The sequence below is a fragment of the Xenopus laevis genome, chromosome 9_10L (assembly GCF_017654675.1).
Source record: "Xenopus laevis strain J_2021 chromosome 9_10L, Xenopus_laevis_v10.1, whole genome shotgun sequence".
Classification (NCBI taxonomy): domain Eukaryota; kingdom Metazoa; phylum Chordata; class Amphibia; order Anura; family Pipidae; genus Xenopus; species Xenopus laevis.
The window spans coordinates 79128748-79154508 of NC_054387.1; the positions used below are offsets into that span (position 1 = coordinate 79128748).

At 39.6% G+C, this 25761-nt stretch overlaps 1 protein-coding gene across 3 annotated transcripts in view; it reads left to right on the forward strand.

Annotated features, from left to right (window-relative positions):
* chn1.L (chimerin 1 L homeolog) overlaps nt 1-25761 on the forward strand; it is a 76037-nt gene that overhangs the window by 28661 nt on the left and 21615 nt on the right.

Here is a 25761-nt window from a genome sequence, read left to right on the forward strand (position 1 = left end):
TAAAAGTGCCCATGCCAGCCCTGTTGTGACTTTGTAGGAGGATCTGGGGGAACAGGAAGCTATAATTCTTCTATGATATGTTACCAGACATGCCAGCTCTCATTGATATTTATGTGTCACACTGTTTCACCCCACCATCACTTGGCCACCCACAAACACCCCAGTCCTCCACCCCCTGTAATTAACATTGTAAATAATGTTAATCCCTGCCATTGACAGGACCTTAAATGCACCTACATATACCTTAGAAACAGGCAGTGCTAGGGGCACAAAACATGGGCAGGTAAATAATATAGTTTGGGCATAACAGAGTATGACTAAGTCAAGCCTTAAATACAAAAACTTGGGCTTTGTAGTATCTTTTCTACAAAAACATTGTTCAGATTTCAGATTAGGAGCCAAGATACTACACTATTGTATAAACACCCAGATGGTTTTATTTCACTCCTTATAGTCACGCTCCCTTAATTACCTGGAAACTTGTTTTAACGTGAAATTAATTAGACATTTAAAGCAAGTGATCTCTCTCACCGGAGACATTTTATTGCCCTTAAAACACTTTTGTGAGTGATTATAATGATGCTAATGGTTTAATCTTACTTAACCCAAGCTCCTAAGAGCCATGCTATAGTATATAAACCATGGACATTCCTTTCATACCCGATAAGTCATTTTGTTAAGTGCAAGCTAGTTTTATCTTCCCTTATACTGAACTCTAGCAAATCATTTATGTGCTTCAGTAGCAAAATGTTAGAGTTAGAAAATTGGCCTCATAATTTCTTAGTGCTGCTCAGCAGAGACCAAGTCATAATATAATCCTTTTTGTGATTACATGACTGATATAATAATTTATCATTTTATAAACCAGCAATGACAATTGTTGCTGTGGGACAGGTCTCAGATGCTTTTGCGGAGAGTTATATATTACTTCATTATGCAAAAAATATTTTTGGGTGGGACAATTAAAATAGGTTGAACAATAAAAATCTTTACTAGTAATAAATCTTCTCTTAGTGGTTATTGGTGTCAGTCACCCTTGCAGCTAAATAGTATTTTAAATTGGGCCAGCTCATTCTTGACAGAATGACTAGGCCTTCAGCAGAAAGGGATTTCCCTGGTCCATAGCAATTCAAAGTTACAGATATAGATTGATCACCTATTAGGTTTTATCAGTCTGTTTAGTGTGTTGTTTATCACCCAGGATATACTCAGAGCCTGCAGTGTAACTCCTTCCAGCATTATTTAGAAGTAAGGTTGCTTGGTACAAGGGGGGGGGGCAACTTTTACCTTAGGTGGGCTGCTGTTTCATCTTGACCAACCTAGCTATATTCCCCGAAAGGAAGGGGCAACCACCTACTATAAGGAGACGCTTTAGACCCCCTCTGAACTGATAAAGATAATACGGAGAAACAGAGCTTAACACTGCTGTTACATCGATACTGATATGTTATTTGACATGTTATTTTTTCCCCAAATTGTGTCAACCCAGGTACTATGGAGAATTGTACTACATTCCTGTGTTATATACCCCAAAGTTAACTGCCCACGGGCAACCACACCCCTGTTTACAATGTTATGGGAAGAAAACCTGCCAAGTTTTAAGGTCAGGTCAGGTGGGATGGGAAGTATGGGATGTTATAGGGTTAATGTCTATTTGTTGTCATGGTTGCTGCATATTTACCTCCAATACTGTGTTATGATGTATATGTTGATGTATTTACTAAGTTTCTCCACCCCTCCAACAATGCCCCAAATTGACACTCATGGGGGGCCCACTTAGATGCCTTTCTTGGAACATCAGGGGCCTGAACTCTAAGTTCAAGAGAGCCTTAATGTTTGACTACATAAAAAAACATGTCCCTGATGTCCTCTTCTTGCAAGAAACACATCTCGTGGGCCAAAGACTCATGGCACTTAAGAGGCAATGGGTGGCTCACACCTACCATTCCACCTTTTCCTCCCACGCCCGGGGTACCTCCATACTGGTCCGCAAAGGGGTGCAATTTGAGCTGATAGACTTGGTCACTGACCACTATGGCCGATTCGTGCTTATGGCGTGCACGATAGCAAACCAAAGTATAACCATAGTTAATATCTATATGCCCCCACCATTTGACAGTACCTTACTGGATACCATAATGGGAAAGATAGCAAATTTTCCACCATCTCCAATGCTCCTGATGGGAGATTTCAATGCCTTAGTAAACCCTTTAATAGACAGACTGAACCCGGGTCCACACACTACACCAAAATTCTCTCGCTGGGTCCAGGCCATGAACCTCACTGACATCTGGCGCTGGAAAAACCCATCTAAACGAGAGTATTCATGTTTTTCGGCCACCTACAATACCCTTTCCCGTATTGATCTGGCCTTGGCCACAGCAGATCTATTACCCCTGGTGGTTACGGTAGAATACCTGCCTAGAGCGATATCTGACCACTCACCCCTATTGGTGCAGCTCAACTTCACCCCAGGACCTGGCGAACGCCTTTGGTGACTCAGCCCATTGTGGCTTTCACAGCCAAATGTTGCAGAGGCGAATGAGGCTGCCCTTACAGAATATTGGGAACTTAATAACGGCACTGCATCCTCCGGTATTGTATGGGAGGCTTGTAAAGCCACAATGAGAGGTGCACTAACCACAGCAATTAAAGGGGCTAGAATGGAGGCAGCAAGGGAGTTGGAGGAAAGGCAGAGGGTGTCAGCTGAGGCAGAAAGACACTACATAGAAAAAGTGGGGCCTGACACGCTCGGTGCCCTCAGAGCAGCACAAAATGCTGTAGAAGAAGCTAGAATCAAAGTGACCCAAAAGAGGCTGTTATATGCTACCCAGAGAACATTCGACAAAGGGGAAAAGAATGGGAAAATCCTAGCTTATCTTTCCAGGTCCCAAACCCCAATCAATACTATCCCCAAAATTGTCTCCCCCTCAGGTGTAATGGTCACGAACCCCTCCCAAATAGCTAACTCCTTTGCCGAGTACTATCAAGACTTATATGCCTCCAATGTCAATTACACAGCAGCTCAATTAACGGCCTATCTTGATGCTATACCTTTTCCCCAGCTTACACCCCACTCGGTCACCTCCTTAAATGCACCCATTACCCTAGTGGAGGTGCAGGACGCAATTGCCTCCCTCCACCACAACAAGACTCCCGGCCCAGATGGCCTCCCCTCAAACTGGTATAAAACTTCCAGGGAACTCCTCTCCCCCTGGCTACATAAAACCCTAATGGATGCCACAGAGGAGAATCAGCTCCCCCCCCTCATTTAACGAGGCTCTGATAGTGGTGATTCCAAAAGACGGGAAGAATCCTCTTAATTGCGGATCCTATAGGCCTATCTCCCTTCTCAATACGGATGCCAAGGTGTTTGCGAAAGTACTGGCCACTAGGCTTAAACAGGTGATAGGAGAAATTATAGAACCAGACCAAACTAGATTCATGCCGAGTAGATCTACCAATCTCAATATTCGCAGGCTATTCACAAACATACATGCAAAACATAGTAATCAAGGATCACGTATCATAGTGTCCCTAGATGCGGCTAAGGCCTTTGATTCTGTTGAATGGGTATACCTTTGGGGGATATTGAAGAGATTTGGTCTGGGGGACCAATTTATCCAATGGGTGAAGCTACTATACAAGCAACCAACAGCAAGAGTAAGATCCAATGGCTGCTTATCATCAATTTTCAACCTGTACAGAGGCACTCGACAAGGGTGCCCCCTATCACCGCTTCTCTTTGCCATAGCGATAGAGCCCCTGGCAATCCTGATTCGACAGGCCAAGAATATCACGGGGCTCCTATTGGGGAGATTGGAGGAACGCATATCCCTATACACCAATGACATACTATTATACCTGGAAAACCCGGATGACTCCTTACAGGCGGTCCTGCAAATAGTGGTCCGATTTGGTCAATTCTCAGGTCTAAGGATCAACTGGGGGAAATCCAGCATTTTCCCTATTGACAAGGACACTGACCCCAACTCATTCCCCCCCACCCGTCTAGTCTGGGTGGACTCATTCAAATATCTGGGTGTCAATATACATAGAAGCCTTGATGCCTTCATACCCTTCAACCTAGAGCCAATTCTGCTCACCATGACAGAGAAATTGAAGGTGTGGGTGAACCTTCCCATATCAATTTGGGGTAGGATCAATCTCCTAAAAATGGTATTCCTTCCTAAATTCCTCTATATCTTTCATCATCCCCCGTACATTCTGCACATCTATAGACCCCACGCAAACAGACTTTCTCTGGGCAAATAAATCCCCCAGATTTGCTAGAGCCAAACTACGAGCTTCGGTCAGGGAGGGGGGTCTAGGCCTCCCACACTGGTATTTCTACTCCCTGGCTGCTCAGATCTACTATATACACTGGTGGTTTAACCCAGACCCAAACAATCCGAACTTCCCCTTCCAGGCCACTCTGGCAAGCTCCATAGAGTCGCTTGCCTGCATCCCATTCCGCAAGCTCTGCGACATTCACACAGACCATCCAGTTATAATAACACCCTTCAAAGCATGGATGACAGTACTCAAAATCTTTAAGTTAAAGTCTCCCCTTCTCTCACCAAACCTACCACTATGGGGAAACTCTTTTCTCCCGCACCTGCAGAGCATAGTGGAATATAAAATCAGGCCACAATGGGGCATACGGACACTGGGGAATTTGCTCGTGGATGGGAAAATTCTCCCCAGGACCGCGATAAAACATACTCAAACTCACCAGGTCCTCCCCTGGTTCTCCTACTTTCAACTGAGACAAGCTCTGCAAACACAACTGCAGGGGAACAATACTCCCCTTACAATTACAAAAATAGAATCAACCCTAAGGGCTCCCTCAACTAAGAAACTAGTCACCATACTATACGCATGTCTCCACTCTACTGTCAAATCCCCATTCAATACAGCAGGGGCCATCTGGACTAGGGACATCCCAGATCTGGAGGAGGATGATTGGGAAGAGGCAACGGATAGGGCCTATGATTACCTGGTATCTACCAAAGACAAGTTAATCCAATTCAAAATTCTACATAGACTCCATCTAACCCCAACCCTGCTGTTCCGCATGAACAGACGCGAATCATCCCAATGCCCCAAGTGCAGCATGGCAGAAGCAAATTATTTGCATCTCATTTGGTCATGCCCTATAATTCAAGCATTCTGGTCACAAGTCCTAACTTATATTCAGGGGAAAACAACACTCCCCAAAATAGTGACTCCCAAGGTATGTCTTTTGGGAGTAATAGATGAAGTCGCACCAAGGGCAGCAATGAGAATTCTATATCGCACTCTACTGTTCTATGCAAGGAAATGTGTTCTCCTGAATTGGATGTCCCCCCAGCCCCCTACACTCCAAGGCTGGCTTAACCTCATAAGGATAACACTCCCGCTGATACAACTTACCTATGCGGCGAGAGGGTGCCCCCAGAAATATGAAGTGGTATGGCGGGGCTGGTTAGATGCCACAGAGCAATTATGACCTCCAGTAATGCTAAGCCAATAATATCCGTCTACAGTTAAGGGTTTTTCTTTTTTGTTTTTTTTTTCCCCAGCGGGGAGCATTACTTAAGGGCCCGAGAGTCTGACCCAAAAGAGGTCAATATTTCAATGGATGGGAAACTGAATAGATACACGTGTCATTGAGATTGAACTGATAAAGAAAGCAACCATGAAAATCGTATTGTAATGTTTATTGTTGTGTTGTTTAAAATGCAAAATAAAAAAAGGTTGCTTGGTGAGGATTGCATATCATGGGTGCACCAAGTCCTTAATTAAAGGGTTAATATACACCAGTGCCCAGCAACAGACTAATAATTAGGCCTTGTACTTTCAAATTTCAATACAATCCATATCTATTTTCATATGCTAATATAAAAGTTAGGTACACTTTCCAGTTATTCCTTGCTGTGACTGGTAAATAAATGTTTGACCCATTTTCATGGGAAGCATTTGTTTATGAGAATGGTTTAATTTTATCATGAAGTTTCCAAAACCCAGTTCTGTCTACACATCTTGTGTGGCAGGAGAATTCACCTGCCTATAAATTATTCTTATTCATTAAGACAGGGGTCCCCAACCTTTTTTACTCGTGAGCCACATTTAAATGTAAAAAGAGTTGGAGAGCAACACAAGCATGAGAAAGTCCACGGGGATGTCAAATAAAGCCTTTGATTGGCTGTTTGGTAGCCCCTATATGGACTGGCAGCCTACAGGAGAGTCTGTTTGGCAGTACACCTGGTTTTTATACAACCAAAACTTGCCTCCAAGCCTGGAATTCAAAAATAAGCTCCTGCTTTGAGGCCACTGGGAGCAACATCCAAGGGGTTGGAGAGCAACATGTTGCTCGCGAGCTACTGGTTGGGGACCACTGCATTAAGAGATAAATTGTGTTATCTTTACTCTCCACTAGCTACTCCCTGTCAGAACCTAGCAGCTCACAAAAGTTACTTGCATTCTTCCTTCTAAATTTCTCATATCTCTTTATAATTTGATTGTGTTTATTTAACACCAATACTTTTGGGCTCACTGAGCTTTTAGCCTTGACAATGTTCTAAGGGATCATATCAGTGGTCAAACTATCTTCCCAGACCCCCCAAAGCCTCTTCCTATTTATATGAATGGGAAACTCACTACCTATGGCAGAAGGTGCTACTAGAACACTCAGTTCATATGAATGGAAAGTGACTGTTGTTAAAGGAATGGTTCAGTGTAAAAATAAAAAACTGGGTAAATAGATAGGCTGTGCAAAATAAAAATGGGTGTATAACGTAATAGCCAGAACACTACTTCCTGCTTTGCAGCTCTCTTGGTTTACATTGACTGGTTACCCTGGTTACCAGGCAGTAACCAATCAGACACTTGAGGGGGGCCACATGGGTCATATCTGTTGCTTTTGAATCTGAGCTGAATGCTGAAGATCAATTGCAAACTCACTGAACAGATATGTACCATGTGGCCCCCCTTCAAGTCGCTGACTAGCTCAGAGTTATAGAGTTGAAAAGCAGGAAGTAGTGTTCTGGCTATTATGTTACACATCCAGTCACTCCAACCTTTATACATTACATTTTTGCCCAACTAACTGTATTAGAAACATTTATTTTGCACAGCCTATCTAATTACACAGTTTTTATTTTCACATTGAACTGTTCCTTTAAAGACAGGTGTTTTAAAGTCCAACATATGGTCATAGCCCCACCTTACATTATAACATGGTTAAAGAAATATGGAAACACTGGTGTATCAGCCATTTAGCAATTGTTCCAAGAATATCTAGGAAAGCAAAGAAGCGTTCTTCACATATGTCATTCTGTTTAACCTTCAAGCACATCTTCCAGAAAAAATAGGCCTTCTTCCCAAATTTCATCTTAAATGGCCTTTAGGCTGGGCCCTTCCAACCATGGCTCTGGGTTTACTAGTTTGGGAACCACAGGACTAAATACTGACACATTACTAAAAAAAAAATCCACAGGAACATGTCAGTATTATTGGGGAGTTTAGGCATGATCAATATTTTTCTGGTTACAAATGCTCCAAGGCTGCCCCAGTCCAGCAGTACCTGCAATTCAGGACTTTGATCCATTGCTAAACAGAAAAATGTTTATGCCTAAACTCCTAGTAATATTGACACATTCCTATGGATTTTATAGGAACGTGCCAGTACTTCTTTAAAACAAGTCTTTCACACCCTCCCTGCTATAAAAGTATATATATAGGTAAGAAAAGAGATTTCATCATCATTAAGGGGCCCATTTATTAAACCTTGATTTTTTTTTCTGGTCGAGGTTTTTAATGGAAAACGCTAATTTTTTTGTGGAAAAATAAAAACTTTTTTTACGATTTTTGAGATTTATTATACCCCAAGCTGCTAAACACCTGTTGAGGTTATGTAGAAGTCAATAGCAGATGTCCCTGAAGTTGTATTTTGACATGGTGATCTGCATTGGATAAACCAACAAAGTCAGGGTTTTCGTCTGATAATCCGAAAAGTAGAGTTTTTGCAGCTAAAATGCAACATAATCAAATTTTCGGAGCATTAATTGTACAATATGAATTGACACTCGGTTTTATTGCAGAATTTTTTTGAGAAAAATTATTGATAAATGAGTTCAATTCATGGAAGGGAGTTCAGTCGACTTTGTTTTCATAAAAAACTGATATTAATTTGAGTGTTAGTAAATTACCTCCTTAAAGTGCACCTATCAGGGGAAAAATTGTTTCTCCCACAAGAGGTGCGGGCTAGTAGAGCCTGCACTCCAGTTAGTAAAAACGATACTATTTTTTGAAAAAACAAGTATTCCCTGATAGATGTCCTTTAGAGTTGTGGGAGTAGTGACTTGTTGATTTGTTCCCTTAATCTACTGTTTTAAAAGTAAGTTTATTTTTTGATAGGGACTTAATTTACTTCAATCTTGCGATTTGTAACAATGTATCATAGTTATTAAAAGTGTCTTGTGACCTCACATCCAAAACGTAAAGTCTAATCCTACTAGAAGCATTTGTGGTATTCAGATTCAGTGGAAGATACAGATGCTAAGGGAATGGACTGTTACTTTTTCCTTTTGGAGCTAAGCATATAAACTCTGTATGTGCGTGTGTTTGTATGTATATGTATATATACAGAATATAAATACTGTCCTTTCCTTCCTACTGTCTGTTTATAGACTTAAGTCCCAATGAACCTCCAAGTGATATTGATTTAAAGTGCAAATCAGACGGTAACATATGGAGAGCTTTGGGCCAGAAGGGAGTGGGTGGTATACTGGTAGTTTAATTATCTACCTCGCAATGACCAAACATGGAGTCATTTTAGATTCCCTGATTAGCTCAAGAAATACATAGATTTTTGTGATTAAAGCAATAGGCAATTCATTAATACCCATATTCATGTTGAACAAGAGGGTATACTGTTCTTTTAATGTACAATGATGTTAGTGCAGCAGGGATTTCTGTCACTTCCAGGTGTTTTTAAAGCTCTCTAAACACAGGTCATTTTTTGGGATATCTGACCCATTAGCCGAATCCTGCAGACATTACCTTGCCTTAAAGGGTTCGCCTTTAAGTTAACTTTTAATATGTTATAGAATCTCCAATACTAAGGAACTTTTCAATTGGTCTTCATTATATAATTTTTATAGTTTTTGAATTATTTGCCTCCCTCTTCTGACTCTTTCCAGATTTCAAATGGGCGTCACTCACCCCTACAAATGCTCCTTAAAGCTACACATTTAGGGGCATATTTATCAAGGGTCGAATTTCGAAGTGAAAAAACTTTGAAATTTGAATTCAAAAAGAGGAACCGAAATTAAGTTGAAGTTTTTTTTTGGTCGAATAGGTCCATTTTCCATCGAATAAGTCTGTATTCAGCCGAATTCGAATCGTACGAATCAAAGGAATATCGCATTTGTATATTCTTTATTTTCAAAAAAGCAAAGAAATCATTGCAGGGCATATAAGTACAAGGAAATGCAGTATGATAACACATGAGGAAACAATACAGACATCAGGTTCAGCAAGTCTAAAGCAAATTCCAGTGAGAGCACATTTCCGTCAGTACGAATAAGCATCTGTAATAAGCCATCAATCAAACCAAAAAACATAATAATAAAAGAAAAAAGAAAAAATGGAGAAAGGAAAGAATGAGAGAAGAGAAGAAGAAAGGGAGAAGGAAAAGTCACTTGGTCACTCGCCCAACCATCAACAAGATGCTATCGACAAACAGAATAGCAAAGTAGACACAGAATAAGACAGTCCATAAAATCAAGCAAGCTCCTAGTCCATGTGTGGCTATTTTCAGCGATTTTGCTCCAGGTAAAGTACCCAAGGAGACCATGTACCCACAAAGGCCTCTTGCGTCATGTAGAAATAACTGAGTAACTCCTCCATCCGCATGATGTTACCCATTTCACAGATCCATTCAGCTATGGTCGGGGGAGTAACAGATTTCCAGTGGCGGGGGATAACAGATCTGGCTGCACCTAAGCAAAACCCAATTAACGATTTTTTATATTTCGTAGCAGAACCTGGTAGGATAGACAACAAACCCACAGCCGGTGTTGGCTGCCAATCTAATCCGGTTAATTTACCCGTTATATGAAATACAGAGGCCCAAAACGGCTGTAGGCTAGTGCAAGACCACCAAATATGTGTAGGAGAACCAGTTTCCCTATTGCACCTCCAACAAAGATTTGAAACAGTAGGGTAAATTGCATGCAGAATATCAGGACATCTGTACCACCTGGATAATATTTTATAATTAGTTTCCTGAGTTTTGCACGCAATGGAGAATTTATGTGTCAAGAAAAAACTATTTTCCCACTGCTGCCTCGTAAATAGTGTTTGCAACTCATTTTCCCACTTAACCGTATATTTAGGTAACACATTATCCAATCCAGGATCAGGTAAATTGTATAACACAGATATTGCATGCTGCACTGGTGAGTCTTGAGAGCATAGCATTTCAAAAGGAGAAGATGACAAATTGCGAGGCCAAGAACTCAACCGCTTCTTTAGCCAGTGTTGGAGCTGTGTATATTTTAATCGCAAAAGGAAAGTGTCAGCCTCTAGAGGGCATAGGGTCGGCAAAGAGATAAGCTTTTGGTTCTGTAAAACTTGAGAACAATAAAGACTCTCATTATATCTCCTCCCCAAGAAGAGACCTCGGGTCATACCTGGAGGAAAATCAGGGTTTCCTATTATAGGGGAAAGAGGACCATTACGTACAATAAGAGATGGTGATACTTTAAGGAATTGATCAGCTTGCAAGAGAGTATCCCTACATATCTTGGGAAGTGTGCTAGCATCAGGGCGCAATAAGGGATTTAACCACCATAAGGCCTGTAACGGTCTATCCAATAATGATTGTTCGATCTGAATCCATTGTTTAGTCCCATGGTGGTGGAACCACTCTAGAATCCTATTAAGTACAGTAGCCCTGAAATACTTTCTCAAACAGGGAAGACTTAAACCTCCACGCGATTTATGTCGTTCTAAGATATTTTTACTGATCCTGGGTTTCTTGCCCTCCCACACAAAATCAATAAAAGCAGATTGCAATCTATCAAAAAAACATTTAGGAGGTCGGATGGGTATGGTTTGGAAACAATAAAGAATTCTCGGCAATACATTCATTTTTATTGTGTTGATACGCCCAAACCAGGAGATGTGAAGAGGTCTCCAATGTATAAGATCTTTTTTGATTTGGGTAAGCAAGGGTTCATGGTTAAGTTGGTAAAGCTTATCTAGATCTGCCGAGACATTGACACCCAAATATTTTATTGATGTCGCCCTCCAGCGGAATGGGTAGTTGGACTGCAGTACACGTTGCATATTGGCTGGTAAAGAAACATTCAATGCCTCAGACTTATCCATATTAATTTTAAAATTACTAAAATCCCCATAGGTCTTAAATTCTGACATCAATACTGGAAGAGATACAATCGGATTGGATATAAAGGTCAACAGGTCATCTGCGTACAAAGCCAATTTATGTGCTTTCCCTTTTATAGCGATACCAGTAATGTTTGGGTTATTTCTAATTGCTACAGCCAAGTGTTCCATAACTAAAGCGTATAATAACGGGGACAGGGGGCATCCCTGTCGCGTCCCATTGTGTATTTTCACTGGTTCCGACAGTGTCCCATTTACCCTGATTCTAGCTTGGGGGGTCGAATAAAGTGCCATAATTCGTTGTTTAGCCTTGGGCCCCAATCCGATTTGCGACAGAGTTTCTTGCAGGAAGGTCCAATTGACTCTGTCAAACGCTTTCTCAGCATCAGTAGACAGAGCCAATATAGGGACCCCCTGACGCTGCGCAATATCCATGATTGTAATAACTTTCAAAGTATTGTCTTTGGCTTCTCGGCCCGGAACAAAACCAACCTGATCCGAGTGAATAAGATATGGAAGGTGAATCTGAAGTCGCTCTGCGAGTATCTTGGCATAGAGCTTAGTATCTACATTTAAAAGTGATATAGGCCGGTAACTCGAACAGGCCAAAGGGTCCTTCCCGGGTTTATGAATCAGAGAGATATGAGCATCCAGCATAGTCATGGGGGTTCTAAGAGGAGAATCAAAATTATTGAAAGCAGAGAGTAAAAAATCTGAAATATCATCCTGTACCGTCTTATAAAAGAGGGCAGTTAGCCCATCTGGGCCCGGTGCTTTCCCTGATTTGACATGTTTCATAGTTTGTAACAATTCTATCATAGTTATCGGGTCCTCCAAGGCATCAATATCAGTCTGCTTTAGACAAGGGAGCGCAGTTCGCTGAATATAATCCTTCAATTTGACTACAAATTGTTTATCCGTATGCTGTAAAGGGTTCTGAATGTTATATAAATCCGCATAGTATTTTTGTAATGCAGTGGCAATTTCCTGCGTTTTGAACACCACCTTGTCATTACGGGTTTTTATAGCTGAAATAAAGGAGTTGTTCATTTTCTGCTTAAGAGCACGTGCTAGAGCTTTCCCAGGTTTATTGCCATGTTCATAAAAATAACATTTAGATTTCTGCAAACCATAAATCGACTTCTTATGTAATTCAGCTTTTAATAATTCCCTAGCATTAATAAGCTCCCTTTGAACATTGTCAGATAAAGAGGTTTTATGCAACAATTCCAATTTCGATATGCTAGAACATAGATCAGATATACGTTTAGATCTAGCTCTTTTCAGTCTAGTGCCATGCTTTATAAAGATGCCTCGGAGGACCGCTTTAAGAGCTTCCCATTTTGTCACCGGGTGGGTAGTATCAGTTTTATGTATGTCCCTAAAACAGGCAATTTCAGTCTTGATTTCATTTACACAATCCGTGTCTCTGAGCAAGGATTCGTTTAACCTCCATGACCATGCTTTACGCTCTAATGAGGGGATAACGACAGTCAGAAATATGGGTGCATGATCCGAAAGCAACTGAATGCCTATACTGCAGTCCACCACCCAATCCAGAGCAAAGTGCGACACAAACAAATAATCAATCCTGCTATAAGTCTGGTGCACTTGCGAAAAATAGGAGTAGTCCCTATCAGTGGGGTGACAAATTCGCCAAGTATCCATCAACCGGTTAGTGTAGAGTTGAGATTTTATATTTTTAATTGTGCTAAAGGGTACACAGGATTTCCCAGTCGATGTATCAACCCTAGGATCTAGAGAGACATTGAAGTCACCACCCATGACAAGTACCCCCTCAGAAAAACCATCAAGTCGGGTCAATAAACTCTCCATAAATTTATGCTGGCTGTGATTTGGCGCATAAGCATTAATCAGCGTCAAAATCTGGCCTGAGATATTAACTTTAATGCAAAGGTACCGTCCCCTGGGATCCACGATCGAATCTATTACCGAAAAATTAAGATTTTTATGGAAAGCAATTGTCACTCCTTTACTTTTAGAATCAGGGTTATCGCTGAAGAACCATGTTTGATAATACCTATTTGTAAATTGTGGCCTGTGACCCGACTTGAAGTGAGTTTCCTGTAACATTGTTATCATAACTTTTTGTTTATGCAAACCTGTCAATATTTGCGACCTCTTTGTTGGAGAATTAAAGCCACGGACATTGTAGGAGCAAATCTTAACGTCAGACATAGTTAGATAGATATGCATTCATGTAGACAGAGCAGTGACCAAGTGACTGAAAGAGAGGAATAGGCATTAACATCAAAAACAATGTTTTCCCAAAACATTTTAACTGTTTGAAAAAATGAACCAAACCATCAATAAAAAAGCAAATAGTAAAGGCAAACCTTACATAAATCTCGGATGGTTCAAATACCCTATGTGGGGGAGTAGGGTATAGTATGGACTGCGACATTAAGATGGTTATAGAAATGTGGCAGCAACCTAGCCGGGCTAGTGCAACAGAGTAACACAAGAAAAATGCAACATTAATATGTAATGCTTCTGGACCCTTAGAGTGTCAGACAAGCATGGTACTTGAAAAAATAGTAAGTACGTTCAAATGGAACAAAGAGTCACATAACGCTTTCAGGAAGTTACCACTCTTTTCTTGGTCGGAGTACTGGGGCCACTTCGCGGTGTATGTTCTCTGACTGGGCGATTCTTTGAAGTAGCAGAGTTGCTCCGTTGATCAGCGGTAGACATGAGCCATTCCCAGGAGTGCCAATTCGGGACCGAAATCTGTGGAAGGTCCAGGTGTTGCAGGAAAGTGGGGACATCCCTAGGAGCCCTGATAGTAATCGGCTTACCATTTCTCAAAACAGACAGGGCAAAAGGGAATCCCCATTTATAGCGTATGTCCCGTTCTTTAAGAAGATCCAGTACAGGTTTAAGAGCTCTCCTCTGACGTAGGGTATTCCTGGAAAGATCTTGGAATAGCCTCACTTTGGCATTAGCAAAGTCGATCTCATTTTTGTTTCTGGCTTTCAGCATGATGGCCTCTTTCACCTTATAAAAGTGGACTCTACAAATAACATCACGTGGAGAATCAGATAAAAGATCTTTCGGCCTCAATTCTCTATGAACTCTGTCCAGTATAATAGATTTCTCAGGTTGTTCGCCCAAAAGCATATTAAACAGGGCAATTATTGCAGTAGAAAGTTCTTGTTGGCCTACCGACTCAGGAAGGCCTTTGACCCTAATATTATTCCGTCTAGATCGGTTTTCTTGATCATCCAAAAGAGTCTGCAGATGGCAAAAGCGGGCCTCATATTGAGTGATCGTCACATCCATTTGAGCGATGTGCTCTGAGTTAGTGAGAACTGACGTCTCCAATTGAGAATATTTCTCCCCGACGTCAGACAATTTACCATGCAGGGCGGCAATCTCTATCTTTAATGCAGATTCAGTATCATGAACAAGCATCTCAATATCTCTCCGAGATGGTAATGAGAGAATATGTGCCCTTAATTCCCAATCCATCTGCGTGGTAGCGGTATCATTGTTAGTGGGCGGCATGCGCTGTCCTAGACCGCCATTTTGAGGTGACTGCTGTGACGCAGTTTGCTGTGGCTGGGGAAATACAGGCTCGGAGGCTGGTTCAGGCCTAGAGGCCAAAATGACCCCTTTATCCGATGGAGGATTAATGGAAGCCATTGCAGTAGGGGGAGATAGAGACAGTTGCCAATCCTCCCCACTCTCCCAGTGCGGGGAGGCCGCTGTAGGTACGGCAGTGACGGGGTCAACGGCAGTTACAGGATCAACAGAAGGTAAGGGCACTATACCTGCCGCCATATCCGATTCTGCTGGACAGTCAGTGCTCGTCTCGGGGTCCTCTGGGGAATCAGGCAGATCCTTTCCCATGTGCGTCAATGTCAAAGATGGCGCCTCGTCGGGCGAACCCTCGCGGACATCTGAGCAAGATACAGACCGTCTTTGAAAAAATCTCGTCAAACGAGTTGTCTGAGCAATCTCCAGGTCATCAGGACTCTTCCGACCTCTTTTATTCTTGCCCATAGCGAAATACAGGTCCAAAAGCAAGCTCAAAGCTGACTCTGTGCACGGAGCTCAAACAGCTAACGTCTGCTCGCGGCCATAGCCAAACCACGCCCCCGGAATATCGCATTTGATTGAATTCAATTCGAAGTTTTTCCCAGAAAAAAACTTCAATTTTTCAAAGTTCACCAATTGACTCCAAACAGGTCCTAGAGGTCCCCCATAGGCTAAAACAGCAATTCGGCAGATTTTAGATGTCGAATGGTCGAAGTCGAATTTTTAAAGAGACAGTACAAATTTTTTTCAAATTCTAATCGAATTTGGACTATTCCCTAGCCTAGTTGAAGTACTCAAAAAATAGCTCAAAATTCAAATTTTTTTCATTCTAAAATTCACCTCGACCTTTGATAAATCTGCCCCTTATTGTTATTGTTACTTTGTATGACTCATCTTTCTATTTACACCCTCTTCCATTCATATTCCAGTCTTTTATTTAAAACAATGCAAAGTTGCTAGGGTAATCTGGACCCTAGCAACCAGACGACATTGAAATTGCAAACTGGAGATCTGCAGAATAAAAAACTAAATTACTCAAAAAACAAATAATAAACAATTTGTCTAATAATATTACTCTCTATGTCATACTAAAAGTTAACTCAAAGGAGAACAACCCCTTTAAACAGAGACATTATGATCAATAAATTCACACTGCTCCAGTTACCTAAAATATGTGGACATGGGATTTTCTGGATAAGAATGTTTTCTGCAGTATGCTTAAAAATGCTTTTTATTTAAACATTGAAAACATAATATGATTTTGGTTACCATCAAGTACAAGGTGCTGTCTTCTTATTAAATGAAAAAGCAAATGATTCCATGAAAACGGGCTCTGTGGGAAATGGCATTGTTGCATTTCATATTGTTCTGGATAAGAGAACAGCTGTCTGTCTGTACTTGCAATATGCTACATCATGAAATAGTGATTTTTTAGTAACATCAACAGGGCCACAATGCTGGTGCGGGTGGGCTTGATTAAGTTGTTACAGCACAGTTTAGGCACGTTGCGTTGTCCATCTTCGCAAAATGGCCTCTTAAAGAAAAAAAGTGAAATCTAAAAAGTTCTTGGAGTGAATTTTTTGTGATGTGTGGCTTAGAGAAAACACGAGTGTTGCTGTCCTGTGTGTGCACAACTGAATCATGTCTTTGTCCTCTAGCAATGATACTGTCATTCTGGATGGCAAGGTGACATGCTAGTTATTTTCAGGAATCCCTGGGGTATATGCTATTCTTGTATGAGTGGAAGCAGGGCATGAATGAAGGAATGTTATAATAGTTAAAATGGTATTGATAACTCTAAACTAATGACAGCGATGGATTTCTGACATAAAATTATCCCAAAGTAATGCTGAGTTTAGTTTAAGCTAAAGATTGTGCCTGTCCTTTTGTGTGGCACTCTAAATCATTTGGATCACTGGCACACTGTGTATTACATTGCATTGACAGTAATGCAAAGCAGCATGTGTAACTACCCTGCACCCACACATATCCCTTATACAAACTTTAGGTGCATGTGTTCTGAAAAGAGATCTGGGAACATTCTGGAGCATTTCCCATTGGAAAATACCCATAGTGAGGCACATGGGGCTACTGTTGCTCAGCACTTACCATAGCTAACAATCAGGAGCAACCCAAGATAGTTACAGGGGTTTTTAATGTTTTTTGTTCAGTGAGGATGAGATCAATAGGCAGTCACTCACCCTCATTCAGTAACTGAAGGACTCCAAATTGCCCATGGCCCATATTAATAATAATTATTTGGGCTGCATTGGTTCAGGACCCCTTAGCTCATAGATAATGCCTTGAATCATTTTTAGTAGCAGACACATTCAACTATTTTCAGGGTAGATGTTGGCCAATTTGCATTTAACCTCTTATTTATCTAGTGGGCCAAGAGTGTATCGAGAGGGGAGGGGTTAGTCATTTCCAAGTTAGAGCCTGGCCACCCTTTCTCCAGAGCAAAGTTTTATGATGACACCAAATTATCTGTCTAGACTCTTGACACACAGCAATAAAGTGGGATCACATTGCTGTCTCTCTAAACTGCCTACAAACGGGCCACCTTATTAGAACTTTGATATTGCCCAGCCCTGTCTCTCTATCTATCCCATCCCATTAATATCTTCTAAAAGAACTATACCATCAACTTCTGCTTTGCTTACCCTTTAGTGTATGGCGGATAATTCAATGCTTGGCCGAGTGAAGATATTTGACTCAGCTTGCCTTTCATGTTTTTAAAAGCACACTATTAAAAGGGTGGTTCACCTTTAAATTAACTTTTAGGGGCAGATGCATCAAGGGTTGAATATCGAGGGTTAATCAACCCTCGATATTCGACTGGGAATGAAAATTCTTAGACTTCGAACATCGAAGGATTTTGCGCAAATACTTTGATCGAACGATCGAAGGAATGATCGTTTGATCAAACAATTAAATCCTTCGAATCGAACGATTCGAAGGATTTTAATCCAACGATCGAAGGATTATCCTTCGGCCAAAAAAACTTAGCCAAGCCTATGGGGACCTTCCCCATAGGCTAACATTGGGTTCGGTAGCTTTTAGGTGGCGAACTAGGGGGTCGAAGTTTTTTCTTAAAGAGACAGTACTTCGACTATCGAATGGTCGAATAGTCGAACGATTTTTAGTTCGAATCCTTCGATTCGAAGTCGTAGTCGAAGGTCGAAGTAGCCCATTCGATGGTCGAAGTAGCCCAAAAAACACTTCGAAATTCGAAGTTTCCTTCACTCGAAGTTAATGAATTGGCCCCTTAGTATGTTACTTTTACAGAATGATATTCTTCAATATTCAATATTTCTTTTTTTTATTTATCTTATTCTTCTGACTCTTTCCAACCTTCATATAGGGGTCACTAAAAAACAAATGCTCTAAAAAACAAATACTATGTAAAGCTACAAATTTACTTCTTTGTTTAAATCAATGCATGGTTGCCAGGGTAATTTGGACCTTAGGCTAAATAACTAAAAAAAAAACACAAATAATAAAAAATAAAAAACAATTTAAGATTTTCTCAGAATATCACTCTCTACATTATAATAAAAGTTAACTCAAAGGTAAACAAACCTTTTAAATAGAGGTGGACCAGATCATGAGCAATAATTCACTTCTTCCAATCATTTTAATTTTTGAACTTCAACAAAATGAGACCGTTTATTTTCAGTAGGGCTGCAGAGATTTGGGAAGAATACATTTAGGAGGCTAGGTAGCAAACAGCTTCAGCCTTTCCTAAACGTTTTAACTGGAAATGTTTCTTTTAATAAAGGTGTTTCCTCTCATCACTCATGTATCGTAAATAACCATAGTCTGCGGTGCCGAGACAGGAAATAACCCCTAGTGAATCAGATGTGATACTGGAGGGATCACAAGAGAGACAAAAGTCAATGCTATTACGGAAGGTCCCATGGTTTATTTCGTCACAGATTTCAGTGCTGATTAATAATTGAAAAGTTCCTAGTAAGTGCTAGACTGCTGAATTGTTTTGTATGTGGGCAGATTCAAGCAGACCTATTTCCTAGTTGGAAAATCCCAAACCACGCACGCTTTAAGGCAAGAACTTTGTTTTTGCTGTTTTTTTAAAAGACTAAAAACAAAGCATTTTTTAAACCATAAGTCCCCTGCACAGGCCACACTCCCTATCTAACAAAAGGGTTCCCTGCTTCCCAATATCTACACCCAAAGGTAATAGGAGAGGAAGGTCTAACAAACCTAGCAGAATCCTCACCGGAGGATTAATAAGCATCATTTAGGCAACTCACCCAGGAGGACTTGGGTCCTCCGTCTAACTAGTTAACCTTTGATAATATGTTGCAAAAGGATGGGAGTTGTGGGTCCTGAGTAGAACAAATCTCAACCACACTCCCCACAGTAAAGGTGGCCATAGACACACCAAAAATATCATACAAAAAAATTTTCATACGATATTCAGTTTGTGTACGGTGGGAGACAAGCCAACCGATATCAGCAGAAGACTTGGATATCGGTCGGCTCGTCAATCGGCTGGCTGGAAAATTATAATTGGGTTATTTTAAAGGCACCTCAATCGATACAGGTAGAATTCTATTGTTTCTACCTGTATATCTGACGATTCAGCTCTAGACTTGTGTAATCCTTCTTGGAAAGATCTTTTCCAGGAAAGATTGTAATTGTAATATCTATGGCCACAAGTTGTGTGTACCTTTCACCCTTGGACATATAGCAATTCCTCAATCACAGTAAATTATACAAATAGGAGCTGCACACATTAATAATAATGAGGGTGGTTAACCTCTATGTGTAAGAGCCCTTGGACATTGGCACCAGTGGAAAAGGAGATTATTTTATTCAACCAGTGAGAAAGGGATTTAAAGCACTATCTTTAAGTTCAAGCAAAGGTTTATAAACCTTTAAATATTTATTAAAATGAGTCGTAGGAGTAATGTGTACATTAGCTTTGATTCTCCTTTAACTCATGGGTAAACAGGATATTTCGCTTTACATACAAAATGTTGTTTTGATAATGCAGTTTGTATATAGTAGTAAGTACTTTGAAAAAAAACTGTTTATATATAAAAAAGCATACATTTTAGCCAACAATGTATCCTTTAATAATGAAACATATTAAAAAATATATTTTTAAACACAAAAAACTGTAATGGCTTTTCTAAAAATAAGGAAGCAATATATGTACTGACTTTGGGGTTATCCAGATGAACCCACACACCGGTGAGCCATATATAGGAGTTTATGTCTCATAACATGTAATCATAGGCTTATAGATACATTGAACATACTCAATATTTAAAAAGATGTGGGAATGGTTATCATTGTGTGTGGTGCAGCCCTCACAGATGTTAACTCTTCATTTGTTAAGCTGGCCATAGATGTTGAGATTTTTAAAAGATCAGATCCTCATCATGAGACCACGATTTTCTCGGAACGATCGTACGAATTTACCATCAACTAAAAAGACCAATTTTCCAGGAAAACAAAGGGGAGCTGCCTGCTTGGCCCTGCAAACATAGATAGATTGCACTGGGACCGACAAAGATTTTTTTGACCTGGCCGATCAAATTTGACAGATGTCGGCCGAAAAATCATAAGATGTTCGATCATTCGAATCCCACTAACCACACGATAATTTCGAAGGATTGGTCGGACTTCGCTAAAATCGGTCATTCGGCAAGAAGAATCGTCGCGTCTATGGGGAGCTTTACTGTTACTACAGTGAGTCTTCTGTCAAACAAACCTATTAAAGGGGTTGTTCACAATTTGCAATTGGTTTTCATTTTTTATTATTTGTGGTTTTTGAATTATTTACCAGCTCTCCCGTCTGTAATTTTAGAATTCTGGTTGCCAGGGTCAAAATTACCCTAGCAACCATGCATTGATTTGAATAACAGGCTGGAATATGAATAGGAGAGGGGACTGAATTGAAAGATGAGTGATAAAAAGTAATAATAACAATAGCATTTGTTTTTAGATGGGGTCAGTGACCCCCATTTGAAAGCTGGAAAGAGTCAGAAGAAGAAGGCAGATAATTCACAAACAAGCTTAGAATTAGCCATTCTAAAACATACAAAAAATTAACTTAAAGGTAAACCACCCCTTTAACTTTAAAATACACTTTCCAGTCATTCATTAAAATATAAAGTGCATTCTCCTAATAGTAAGTTGGTTCCATTGTAGGTATTTCTTACAACACCATGTCATTGTATACAGAAGCTGCAAAGACGAAGCACAATAATACGGATATTTCAATTAGCCACATACAGTAATAAGTGGAATTTTTTTTGGCAGGCACGGAGTCACAGTGAAATGATGTACTTTGCCATTTGCTAATATTTTCGTGGAACTGCGGCAAAATTTGGCCCCATTGTACTTTACCCCCCCCTCCCAAAAAATGCTGGAAAATGCTCATTGACCTCAATGTATTCTGCATGGAAAAAAAAAACTCAAACATTTTTGACAGATTCACTTATCACTGCCACATACCTTTATCCCAGTCTTGACCAGATAATTGTTTATTCACTAAATGCAAAATTAACATTCCGAATATCAGATTAATTAATTTATTGACACCTTTTATGAAATATTTATTTGACTTCCATACACAGTTTATTTTCCATGCCACCACCTTGACTCTGAGCCCCCACCCTATAAATACCTCAAATCTGCATAAAAAGGAGGGACTGACATTGTTCCTGCCCATAGGACAGTCTTATCATTTGATTCTGCCATATGGAACAACAAATTGCACTGATAACATTCTACTGGTCAGTGTGCCATACAAGGAAAGCTGGATAGTCTTTCCACAAACACAGAGCAGTAGCATTTTTATGGACAGACTAAGATTCAATTGGATCACAAGATGCTTAGTCCAAATTGCCTGGAATTGGTAATTTCACATAAAAGCATCTCACTGTGTATATTGCATTGCTCCTTTTATTTGTACTATGAGTCCATCAAGATGTTTTTGCTTTCTTGGTAAACTAGAAACTGTTAATCCCTTTGTGTTGTCATAGAAGCACCTTTAGTCTTGTGTTTCATTGGATTTATACAGCTGGAGCAAGCAAATACAAAGGGAACATTACAGTGTTCAGGTTTCAGTTGGTACTGGCAGATAACCGTGTAGAAAGGACAATAATGAATAAAGGCGAGGCTTTACATATACAGTAGCCAATGTTATTCCTCAGTCTCCTTTCTCATATGCTTGTGAGATTATATGATCCGTGACCTCTGGTGAATATCATTCATATTCATGAACTGGCACATGGCCACCAATGTCCTGCAGGCTAGGTGCAGCATCTTTATCCTCGGCACAACAAACAAAAATAAACAAGCCTGACTCAGAAGATAAGAGAGGAAGAGAGTCTGGGTGCTCTGCATAAGGACTGTTGTACCAGTATAACTGTTGGTTGGCTATCTTTAGCTAACTGAAGATATTGAATTGTTTTGTGTAGGGTGTATATTGTAATTCTATGTAAACACAAATGGAGCCTTGTATGCATGACTTTGCTCCTCAGACATACTCACATTGTGCTTGTTGCAAGAATCTTCCAAAAAAGTGCTACCAATCCAACTATTACTGTTATATTCCCAAAGAACCAGTAACACTGAGAAAACTGTACAGGTGTGTAAATCACATTTTTACACTGGTTTGTTTTCCTGCCACTTTTATTACCTTACCTAACATGGTACCACAGCTTCATTTGTTTCTTTACAAACATAATAGAGCCATCATTTTTTCACTCCTAAGACAGCTCTCGTCTTCTCTCAAGTTACAAACTGGAAGCTTAGAAAAAATCCATAAATATTTATATTCACAATTTAAGTAAAGTTGTGTAGGAGCCAGCTAATTGAAATTGCCAGAAAGACCAAAAAAAATAAAATGATGACATGCATTAATGCATATTTTTAACTTAGTATAAAACCCAGCTCCACTTTATACAATATGTTTGCCTTTGGCTTTTTGATTCATGAGACCAGATTTATGCATTTCAACTTTGTCCCCATTTTTGAAAAAAAAAATTACCATGGGGATGATTCTTCAGCAAAGCTAAATTTCTTCCTATAACCAGACCCTCATAATAATGATTTCATTTTTTAATCTGGACTGTAGTGTAGTGTGGTCATTTCTTTGCCTCTCTCTCTTTCTCTCTCGCAACAATTCTATATTTCGTTATTTTTTTTAATTATGTGTCTTGAATTATTTGTCATGCACTTATTTTTATAGACATCTCTTCAGTAATGTGTACTCTCAATTTAGACACTGATTTGTAATCAGGGGTTTACAATTCTACAAGTACAGATATGGTTTTTTTTTAGATCGTATTGTTTGTGTGTAAATCATGGAGAATATTATGTTATATCTAGGGAGGGAGACATTCTTAGAATGTACTTAAAACTCCTTAGCAAACAGGAAGGTCCTATCAGAAAGACAAATGCCTGGATAATGGAAAGTCTTACAAACCTAATCACTGCTGTGATATTCTTAGAACAATAGATTGTTTACATATATTCCTATATGCAATATTTCAAGAAATAGTAAAACAGAATTATTAATAGGATGTTTTTTCCTTTAATACAAAATTAGCCATTTTTGCACTACATGGTTCCAGTAACTGGTGTTTATACCAATATTTTAACACCATGTTTCCATTCAAATTCTTTTCTGGTATGCAATGATTACCCAGAAACCGCAACAATCAGAGAAGATGCATATATATATATATATATATATATATATATATACAGTATATATAAATGAAATGTTTAATATTTTCCATCCTGCGCTTTTCCCTTATGGTCTCTTATGTAACAATACCTAAAATTCTTTCACCTTTCCTGTATCTTCTCCTTATTTTTGTTTTATCTCCATCCTTTTATCTTTTTTATTGCCTTCTCCATCCCTTCTTCCAGACTTTTTAATTCTTTTATTTTCAGTCCTTTCTGACTCTTTACCTAACTCTCTCCTTCTTTGCTGTTTGCTTGTCTTTGGAATCTATTTAGCATGCATATGTTGCTGTGTGCATCCTTGAGTGGTTATACTGTTTATTTTGATGAACCAAATATATTCAATGTCTTCATTGGGTGTAATCCTCTAGAATAGATCAACATTTTTTGGGCAGTAGTTTAAATGCATTTCAATGTGTTCCCCTACATTGCTAAGGGCTAGAAACATACAACTTAAGCTACAATAGCGACATTCTGTATATGAGTTGTAATGATAGAATATTCTTTATACAGAATACTATAAGTGCCCAGTTACAGATTACTTGAATTCCTTCATAACTGAACCATGTGCACTTTGGAAATTTTAAAGGGATCCTGTCATCGGAAAACATGTTTTTTTCAAAACGCATCAGTTAATAGTGCTACTCCAGCAGAATTCTGCACTGAAATCCATTTCTCAAAAGAGCAAACAGATTTTTTTTTATATTAAATTTTGAAATCTGACATGGGGCTAGACATTTTGTCAATTTCCCAGCTGCCCTTGGTCATGTGACTTGTGCCTGCATTTTAGGAGAGAAATGCTTTCTGGCAGGCTGCTGTTTTTGGTTCTCAATGTAACTGAATGTGTCTCAGTGGGACATGGGTTTTTACTATTGAGTGTTGTTCTTAGATCTACCAGGCAGCTGTTATCTTGTGTTAGGGAGCCGTTATCTGGTTACCTTCCTATTGTTCTTTTATTTGGCTGCTGGGGGAAAAAAGGGAGGGGGGTGATATCACTCCAACTTGCAGTACAGCAGTAAAGAGTGATTGAAGTTTATCAGAGCACAAGTCACATGACTTGGGGCAGCTGGGAAATTTACAATATGTCTAGCCCCATGTCAGATTTCAAAATTAAATATAAAAAATTTGTTTGCTCTTTTGAGAAATGGATTTCAGTGCAGAATTCTGCTGGAGCAGCACTATTAACTGATTCATTTTGAAAAAAAAATTTTTTCCCATGACAGTATCCCTTTAAGGAAATAGTTGTCTACAGACAACTAAATCAGTTAGAAGATTGTCTTCAAAATTCTTATATAAGTAACTCATTTTGAGTGAATGAATTTTAGTCTGACATACAGAATATTAACTGAAGTGTTTAGATAACTGCTGCATACAATGGTGCCTTTGTTCTGCCTACAGACACTTTACTGTACTCTGACAGCCACGAGGTTTGTAATGCCTAGTGCTTTTAGAGCTTCCACTGTTAGTGAACTGAACCTAAGGAGCCACTTAGCAGACATGTTTGTGCAACACGAAGCATTATGATGATTATGTAACACGTATGTTTTGCTCATGGGATATTCAGGTCTTAATCATTAAAAAAGAATGTTTAATAATAAAAAATATCCATTATACGAGACATATATTCATGTATTTGCTATAAATCCGTTAATTCCGTCATATATTATATATTCTATTTATTTTAGACATTACTACATATTTAAATAAATGTTATTTTTGGAAATGAAACACACAATAAAAGAACTGAGAGCACTTCTTTTCTGAGGCAAATACAACTATACATTGGCTGGTGCTGCTTCAGTATTCACTAACCAGTATCTCTGCCCTTCTAAGCATTTTTGGTGACATAAAGCCATGCATCTTGTTCCAGACAGGAGCCAGACAAGTGACTTTCCTGCAGTGTTAAAACCCTTAATCGAAATTTAAACTGGGCACAGCAATGACAATCCGCAACAAAGGTGCAGCATCTGAGCTGTATTTGCAAATTGGGTTTTTAAACCACAGCCAGAATATCAGCCTATAGGGTGTTCCATGAACATAGGAAATTTCTAAGGATTCCTATTGTTTAACCTT